The sequence below is a fragment of the Amblyomma maculatum genome, chromosome 5 (genome assembly GCF_055883805.1).
Source record: "Amblyomma maculatum isolate TAMU_Amacu chromosome 5, ASM5588380v1, whole genome shotgun sequence".
In the NCBI taxonomy this organism is placed as follows: Eukaryota; Metazoa; Arthropoda; class Arachnida; order Ixodida; family Ixodidae; genus Amblyomma; species Amblyomma maculatum.
This window is the reverse complement of record NC_139348.1, coordinates 143,801,555-143,810,847: the sequence shown is the minus strand read 5'-3', so window position 1 is coordinate 143,810,847 and position 9,293 is coordinate 143,801,555.

The following is a 9,293-nucleotide window of genomic DNA, read 5'->3' as shown; positions in this document are numbered from 1 at the left end:
CACGGTTTTCTCCTTGTAGAGGTCTAGTGGTCAAGCTTCTGTGTTAAGCCTGGTGGTCGCCATGTGATTTTGGGACATAGTCACGTAGGCTACCAACTGGCCCGTGAACGCTTTCAAGGCCCAGGTCACGTGCCTTGGTGGTCGCCATGTGACTTTGGGGCATAGTCACGTAGACCACCAAATGGCCCTTGACCATTGTAAAGGTCAAGGTCACGTGAAGTGATGTTATTACGACGTCGAAGTAGAGTTCTTTAGAGGGGCGATACATATTAAATAGGTTACAACACTGCGCGAGATGGAGGAGGACGAACACCACGCTGCAGTAGTGCGTGGCAATGTAAAAAGGCACGTCGGAATGAAGCCCTGAAAAGGATGAAGAAGAGGCTTAATGTTTGGAGAAACGTACAGTGTGTTTAATTCAAGCTTGGCAATGAGCGTAGCTCTTTACATGCAGCTTTCGCTTCCCTACAGGTTTAACCAGAGTTAAACCCCAAACCAGAGTTAAATCAGCAGGTAACTTTTTTTTCTTTCATTTCTGCGTTGATGGTACAAAAATATATAACTACTTTTCTTTGCTAACCAATCATGCCGTCTTTGTGCGTTTAAATGGTACTCTGTCTAAATAGCTGATAAATTTTAAGGTTTAGCGGCTCACAGAAATTCTAATCGAGCGTCATCTGTGCCATCTGTGTCCAAAACGACTGTTAGATTGCACATAAAAATAAGGAAAAGAGTTTGCAACCTGTATACGAATAAAACTGAATGCGAGTTTCTGTGCATTGGGTGCTGCCCTCTGTGGAGTATATAGGGAATACTGAACGCGATGTTTTCGCATCCCTCGAAAGATGGCAGAGAACCTGCGCAGCCTCGAAACCTACGATGGAGAACGAGTTCGAGATGCGGTCACACCCATATGTGCCTATTAATGAGGTGGCTCGCTCAAACATAACATGCTGGGAGTGACAGAGCGACCAAATGGAAGCGAGAAGTCACGGCAAAAGGAGAATACATTCTGGAAAAAGTAAGGTAGCTCCATTTGGAAAAGGGGATTTTAAATAATTTGAACAGTAAATAGGAAGCAACTTTTTAAAGAATGAAGACAACCGACAGAATAGGAAAAAATAACGAGATGGTAATCAACATTTATAGGAATTTATCATATAATGCAAAATGGCTTCGACATAAAAGAAGGAGATGGAGAAGGCACCGCTTCTTACATATCAATATGTAAAAAAAAATTGAACTGTATCTAAAGTTAAAATTTGAAGTATAGGTCATCGAGTAGAGTACAACAAATTAAATGCAGGCCACACAATTTCAGCGTTTAAGGGCACTGCAGGATAGCGTTAATGGCTTCCTTCTGAATCTGTACTTTATGTCGTACGTTCATACACATGGTCTCTGCTGGATTAATTACCGATCCCTTAATTCATGGATCTAATGGCTCACATTTTTCTAAGGTTATCATCCTGAGCTACCCCTTTATCGAAGTACCGGTCGTAAGTGGAGACACGATATAAATTACAATCACTGTTTTGATTACGCCGTATGAATGAATATGCCTATGCATGCCCTAAAGTTGGATGTCCGACTGAGCATCCAAGAGCCGTATCTGAGCAGTTAATTCTTCTCCCACCTGATATGAGCAATCCGAGATGAGAGTCCCTTCCAACTTTGTGATGCAATGTGGTCGCGTTACACCACTCAACTCATGACCAAACAGTGCTTGGTCATGTCACCTGTCAACTAACACCTGTACAGTAGCTGCTGGATGACCGAAAATTGCGACGGATGCGAAAGCTTTAAGATAAACGACATTAGCTTGACATGAATCATTCATGAAGTATGACATGATGCTTTCCATGCGTGTATGTGAACTCAGAGCATCAAGGTGAGGCTGGTTTAAGCGGGATTACACCAATATGTTGAGAAAGCGGTGCAATGTTCCGGTTGAACAGCGGGTATGCTTCCTATTGCATAGGCCAGCCTCCAGCCTCAGATCACGTTATTTCAATATGTTTCAGCAGCTCATACCTTCTGCTCATCACGTTCTTCTACAGTTCTCGTCGCTTAGCCGAATCTTGAAGATCTGTCGACACAGCCGAAACGTTTTACTTGGTGGTGTAGCCCCGAGAGGCTGGCACAGAGTTTGGAAAAGTGGTAAATCTATTCCACGGTATACAATTGCATGCGTATACGTCGTTTCATCAAACATTTTCTACGGGAGAACGAAATCCTGGAGCCACTGGAGGTTCGTTTGCCATGTCCTACGAGCAAATATCCATCAAGAAGCAGTACGCTTGAATAACCTGCCACAAAGATATCCGCTCGGAATACCGTCGTCCTATCCCTGCTTAAGTGGCGCGACAAGGCTGGCGCCATAATCGCTGTAGCAACTGTTGGGGTGTTCATTGTTATGGCAACCAGGCATGGAGGCATATAGCAAACTTGAGAAGAGCGATTGATGGATTAGTGCTTTCATACTAATACTAATAGCCAATTATATTTTAAGTGTGGACAGTATGAATGAAACATTTAGGGAGACCCTTAAGCACCACCGTTAAGGGCATGATTCGATAGCGTTTCAGATACAGGGGCGATGTTTGCCACTTTGTAAATTTTATTTTAACTCTTTTACTTTATACACCGATGCTTAGCGTCAGCAAACAGTGGCATTCCATTCTGAGCAGTTTGACACCTATGAACTAGTTTTTAACTTCTTTAAATATTTCTAGTAATTAATTGACCAATTACGCACTCTACAATTACTTATTTATCATCAACAAGCATTGCCTTTTTATTCTGAGCATTTTGAAACCATAGAAAACCCATTTCCCTATTCTTTACGTTTCCAATTTTTGCAAATTAACTGAATAATTGCGCACTAAAATTCTGAATTGGCAACATCTAGCATTTTCATTTTATTGTGAGAATTTAGACACCCTTGAACCCAATTCTCCAATTTTCATTTTTTTTATCAATTTATTGAACATTTCCAAAATTTAAATTATCTTCATTATCACCATCAACCGTGGTCTTTTCATTCTGAACATTTCGACGTGTTTCAACACCCTTGTATTTTTCATTTTTTCAATTATTTCAACGCAATAAATAACCAATTTCAGTCTCCAAATTTTGCCAATGTTCAAATTCAAGCACTGACTTTTTATTCTGAACATGTCCCCCCTTTTTCTCCTGTTTTTTACATAGTCCTATCTGTGTATTTATTTAATAATTACTAACAATTATTTCATTACCGTGTCGCCTATCGCACGCCAAAATATCATCTATCATTAGAAGCACAAATCACCATGACGTAATTTTTTTGAGCACCGTCCATTCATTTCCGACACGCGGCGCCAATTACCATTATGATGCCGACATCGTCTCGACCGTACGATTTGTATAAGCTGTCGTTTAAAAAATGGAGGAAAATATTCCGAAACTGCAAACCGTGCGGAGAGAGCCAAGATAATTTACCCCTTCCGGAACTGTGGAAGTTACCTTCTTCCCAGGGCCGTTTTTCCAACAAAAAGGTCTCGCAACCAGACGACATTCGCAGTTTCTGTTCAAATAAAAATAATCAGGCAATTCTTAACGGCACATTCACAACTGCCAGTCGCGAACGTGTCGCAAGAAGGAAGCGTGCCGAATGAGCTGACTCCATCACGCTCGAAAAGCAAGGAGCTGGACAATCCCCACAAACATTCATTCTCTATTTCAGATATAGAGATTTCATAAACAAACATTGCACCCTCCCGACACCTTTCTCTGAATCTCCTTGAAGTCAAGTGCAGACATTCCTGGATTAACTTAGAAAGCAAAACTTCAATTTGCCCGTATCTTCAAATAATGCGAGAGTGGCATCTGGAAATGACAACTTCCGATTCGAAAAAAAAAATTATCGCAAATAATCTGATTTACAATGTTTGTCAAGTGGGCTGATCTTTAAGTTGGTCTAAGCCAGAACAAAAACACGGAAAGTCGCCATATAAAACAACTAACAAAAATGGGATAGCGACCAAAAGTGATATTAACTATATCTATAAAGAAACGTAAGGCCAGGGCCGGTATTGAATCATTTCGTCATTTTGACAGTATGGGGCTCTAGTATATGCAAGCACAAAATAAACATGTTTTCAGTGGTGTAAATATTAATCTACTAGGAAAATTTCTTAACAGCGCCTGAGGCGGTAGACGGTCGGATGATAAGATGCTTTCGCTTACACAAGGAGTAGAAATAGCGAAGGTATAGAAGACGCATCTGTGTTTGGTTTGCCTTCTGGGCATCAAGGGTGCGTAGGTTGTGTAAAAAAGCAAGTGCTTGGCCGCATAGTCGAATGACAAGGTATACGTCTTTAGGTGATAGAACTGGTAAGATGTACCTACACTGGGCTAGCCCCAATTTAAGGGTTTAGTGATATTTTTACGTTTGTAGAGAAAAATGCACATTGAAAATTTACTCGTTTTCTATTGCAAGTATGTGAACAGGAGACCTGCACTACGCAAAATAGTCGCTTGTCGTTTTCAGTCGGTTGCTGTTCACTTACTTGTCTCAACTTGGTTCGCAGTTGAGCTCCTAAACTAATTTAACACTGATACTTTACCAAAAAAGCATTTTAATAATCTTTGGCGTTTCCGGAGTGTAGGTTGTTAATTAATGGTTAAATAAAAAAAAGGGTTCTGTACGTTTATCTTTCTCCAACAATTTAGGCACTAGTTGCCTTTTAAAACTAACAGACTGAACCAGCACCACAGAAATAACATATTTGGGACCCATCTACATTAGTAAAAAAAGCCTCCTTTGTACAGTTTTTTCTTTACAAAACCCAAATATGTTCCAGAGCGACTGGTAGAAATTAGATATTTTTACTAACTAGAGACTAGTAAGTAACAGGTTATGACAATCTGGAGCATTACCTTGGTATGTATTAGAGGTTTCGCGTATGCGTCAAATAAAAACTACTCCAGCACGCATAAAAGTTCGTTTCCTTACATGAATCTCGCTATGAGTCTCCTTAGAAGGGCACTCTTCATATGTACATAGGTTTTATCTGTACTATGAAAGCGCGGGAATAAAGCTCGTGATAATAAAATACTAACACTAGATTTCCGCTAGGTAGAGATCAAATACCAAAACACAAGGATAATTCAATCACTTGTTATGTTTTTCAATATTTTAAAGCCACAAATTTATTTATTTCTATGTTATTTTGCATTCATTTTGAGGCACCCGCCAGAAGCCCAGCGTTTTGGGTGTTGGTGAACGTGGTGATGAAAAGACACTCTCATAGACTGTATTTTCGCTTCCGTTTTCCTCGACAGGGGTGCCTGTAATACTCAACTCTCTCCCTGAAGACACAATCCAGGCCACTGTGCGATGTCTGGCAAAGCGCGGCCGCTTCCCGCATATCGGAGAATATGGCCTGTCCAATAAGGGTGCTCTGCGAATGCCCTGTAGCGGGCATCACATTCCATATCATCGAGCTTAGAACACTAGAAGGCAATGATCTTGCCATTACAGAAGAAAAATGCCGTTTACACGAACTGATCTCAGAGGGTATATCATCTGATGTGGTGCGGCCACTTGGCACTCACACCTTTCGATAGGATGAGGCAGAAGAGGCTTTCCAGTTCATGGCCTCGGGCAAGCATATCGGAAAAGATGTGCTGCAAATAGATCAATTTATTTGTTGTTGGTCTTTAATATTTAACGCTTAAAAATGTTTACACTCGCTCAATTCTGAGATCACTTGCGTTTTGTACGTAAAATAAGCTCTGGACAGAATAAAGAGAAGCGACGCGGGCATGGGTCGGCGCGCCCTAAGGTAGTAGATCGGATGTGCTATACGGGACCTGAATAAATACGGATTACGTGATGAATAGAAAAAGGATTTTAATGCCTTGGCTGATAAGAAAATGTCAGTTCACTAAGGAATTTTCATCCCATCTGCTGCAATGAGACTTCTATTTTTTTTAATTTAGTATCTCAAATTTGACCACAAATAACCAGCCTTTTGTGAGCACTAAAAGGAAGAAGTGAATATACGTATATTTATTTATTTATTTATTTATTTATTTATTTATTTATTTATTTATTTATTTATTTATTTATTTATTTATTTATTTATTTATTTATTTATTTATTTATTAAATAAAAAAATAAATAAATAAATAAATAAATAAATATACGTATATTCACTTTTTCCTTTTAGTGCTCACAAAAGGCTGGTTATTTGTGGTCAAACTTGAGATACTAAATTAAAAAAACCGAAGTCTCATTGCAGAAGATGGGATGGAAATTCTTGAATGAATTCTTACAAAGTGTGGCGATGAATAGAGTTTCCGGATATGGCGTTAAACGTTTCTTGCTCGACCGTAGGTGATGTGAAGTTCTTTTTACTTTGGTTGTTTTATTAAACCAATTTGGCATTATTTTAAAGAAAAAATTGTCTAGTTTGGCAAAAAGCAACGGCTATTTACACATGGCTTCAAAGAACACAGCTGTTTTGTGATCTCTAGTCTACTTCTGGTTTTCAACATGTTACTTGCGGGTAAATCTACAAAAAAAAAAAAAAAAAAAAAAAAAAACGAACAGTCTTTATATATACAGCAATTTCAACGACATTCGTTCTGTGTAGGTCCGGGTCGAAGAGAGTAACCAAAATGACCACGTTTCTTCGCCTCTCAATTCGGTGGCCGTAGATTAGACTTTTTTCAGCGACCGCAGGTCGTACTTCACCGCCGGTGGGCTCGGTGGCATGGGCCTCGAACTCGCTGATTGGATGGTTTCTCGCGATAAGAGCGAGTTGGCGGACTAGTTGGTTTTGCATAATTGTGGAACAGCGCATAGGACGGGACACGGAGACACAAGAAAGCCCAAACACAAGGCGCTGACTATCAACTGAGGTTTGTTGCAAAAAGGCAGAGATTATATAGCGAAGACACCTGGGGGTGGAACATCGATAAAGATAGTGCTCAGTCACCGGCCGTCAGAAGATAGTTACGTCCCAAAGGAAAAACATTTGCTAATGATTGAAATTGTGGTGAAAAAACAGCCATCGATGGAAAACAAGATAAACAATAGATTAAAAATAAAGGAAGATGACGAGGAAAAGCAATGGCGGTAAAATCTATAAAACGTAAAAGTTAAAAATTCGAACTCGTGGTGAAAACAGCCGTCGATGGAACACAAGATAAACAATGGATTAACAATAATGAGAGATGAAAGGCAATAGCGGTAAAATCTATAAAACGTAAAAGTTCAAAATTCGAACTCGTAGTGAAAACAACCGTCGATGGAACACAAGATAAACAATGGATTAACAATAATGAGAGATGAAAGGCAATAGCGGTAAAATCTATAAAACGTAAAAGTTAAAAATTCGACCTCGTGGTGAAAACAGCCGTCGATTGAACACAAGATAAACAATGGATTAACAATAATGAGAGATGAAAGGCAATAGCGGTAAAATCTATAAAACGTAAAAGTTAAAAATTCGACCTCGTGGTGAAAACAGCCGTCGATGGAACACAAGATAAACAATGGATTAACAATAATTAGAGATGAAAGGCAATAGCGGTAAAATCTATAAAACGTAAAAGTTAAAATTCAAGGTGTACAGGGGCCTTCGTTTTTTCACCACAATTTCAACCATTAGCAAATGTTTTAACTTCGGGACGTGACTATCTTCTGACGGCCGGTGACTGAGCACTATCTTTATCGATGTTCCACCCCCAGGTGTCTTCGCTATATAATCTCTGCCTTTTTGCAATAAACCTCAGTTGATAGTCAGTGCCTTGTGTTTGGGCTTTCTTGTGTCTCCGTGCCCCGTCCTATGCGCTGTTCCTTAATTGGTGTCGTAAGATTCTGCTGAGCTCACGTTCGGGATTGCGTAGCGGGTACCAGAAGTTATGTCTTCAAAGGTGGAAACACGTTGGGGCGGGCCGATATCATCATGAGCAAAGTGCACGTCTCGACGCAGGAAGGAGCTCGAGAGATCATCGAAGGGGGCCGTGACCATGGGACCCATCGGTGGCATCTTCAACTTAGCTGTCGCAAGTTGGAATGCTTCGCCATCACTGCTCATTACAAATTACTGAGATCGATTGAAACTGCATGCAATTTGAACACAAGTATAGAACTAGGTCTCACTCTTTGTAAAAAAAGAATATACGAAGCAGAGCATACCTATTTAAACGAATTGTCGATTTTGGGAATATCAGAAAGAAGGAATATTCCCGAGTCTTTCTATTTGAAAAATTCAAATAAACTCTTTCTATGAAGCAAACGAGATTATGAACTGGATTCCCGTGTACGAACCAAACAATCATGTCTCATTTTTGGCCTGAGCTACTTTTTTCTACGTAGTATGCAGATGTTTGTTTGCGTCATAATGTAATCTGAAAACCTCTGTCGCTCTTGCAACGGGGTAAATAAGTCAGGAAAAATATGCAAACTTCGCGATGATGGCATTATTTGAGAATTACTTGTGACGAGTGGACGGTCTATCTTGAAAGCATTAGCATTCCAAATATTCCATATTGAATGGAATCCTATGTCAAGCAGACCTGAGAGCGCTGTACGGATTGCGAATAACAACGGTATCGTATGGCCTTCGAGGTACTGTCATCGCCAAAAGTAACCAGGCTTCATGTTTCGCTTCTCGTTTGTATTGTTAAACCAATATGAAATTCCAGAGTTTTAGAACTTGCTGAGAAGTGAGGACAGGAGCTCGCCTTTACTTTGCGCAGATGTACAGCTTCAGAAGTGGTACGAATTCTCTGCTACCCGACTGAGAAGCGGAACCCGCAGCCTGGTTACTTTTGTCAAAGAAGGTACATGTCTGCAAAGCTGCAGACAAGCGTAAACACGTCACGGTATTACCCTCTTACACTTTTTGAGCGTTCCTTATTTGATATTGGGGCTGTTAGAAGGACAGCATGGTAGTAGACGTTAGTGCGTTTTCTCTATTACCTAAAGAAAAGTGGTTCGAAAGAAAAAATATTGTTTCCGTATATCACAAATTGGAATATTTCCTGCCCTTTTTGCAGCAGCTTCTTTTATTATTTTAGGAATATGTCAAGGGGGGCTAAGTGCATTTGTTGTCGTAGCCTGAGTCGCTTTAAGATCCCACAAACCAGAAACCATCCCTAGTGCACTCACAGTCTTCCTGCTAGTTTTCCTAGGTTTTGCCCAAGCTCGCAAAACCTTCGCGTCAACAAGAATACGGAGATACAAGCGCTATCAAAGTTCTAAAAAGATTTAGATTTCTTTATTTCATATATTTACT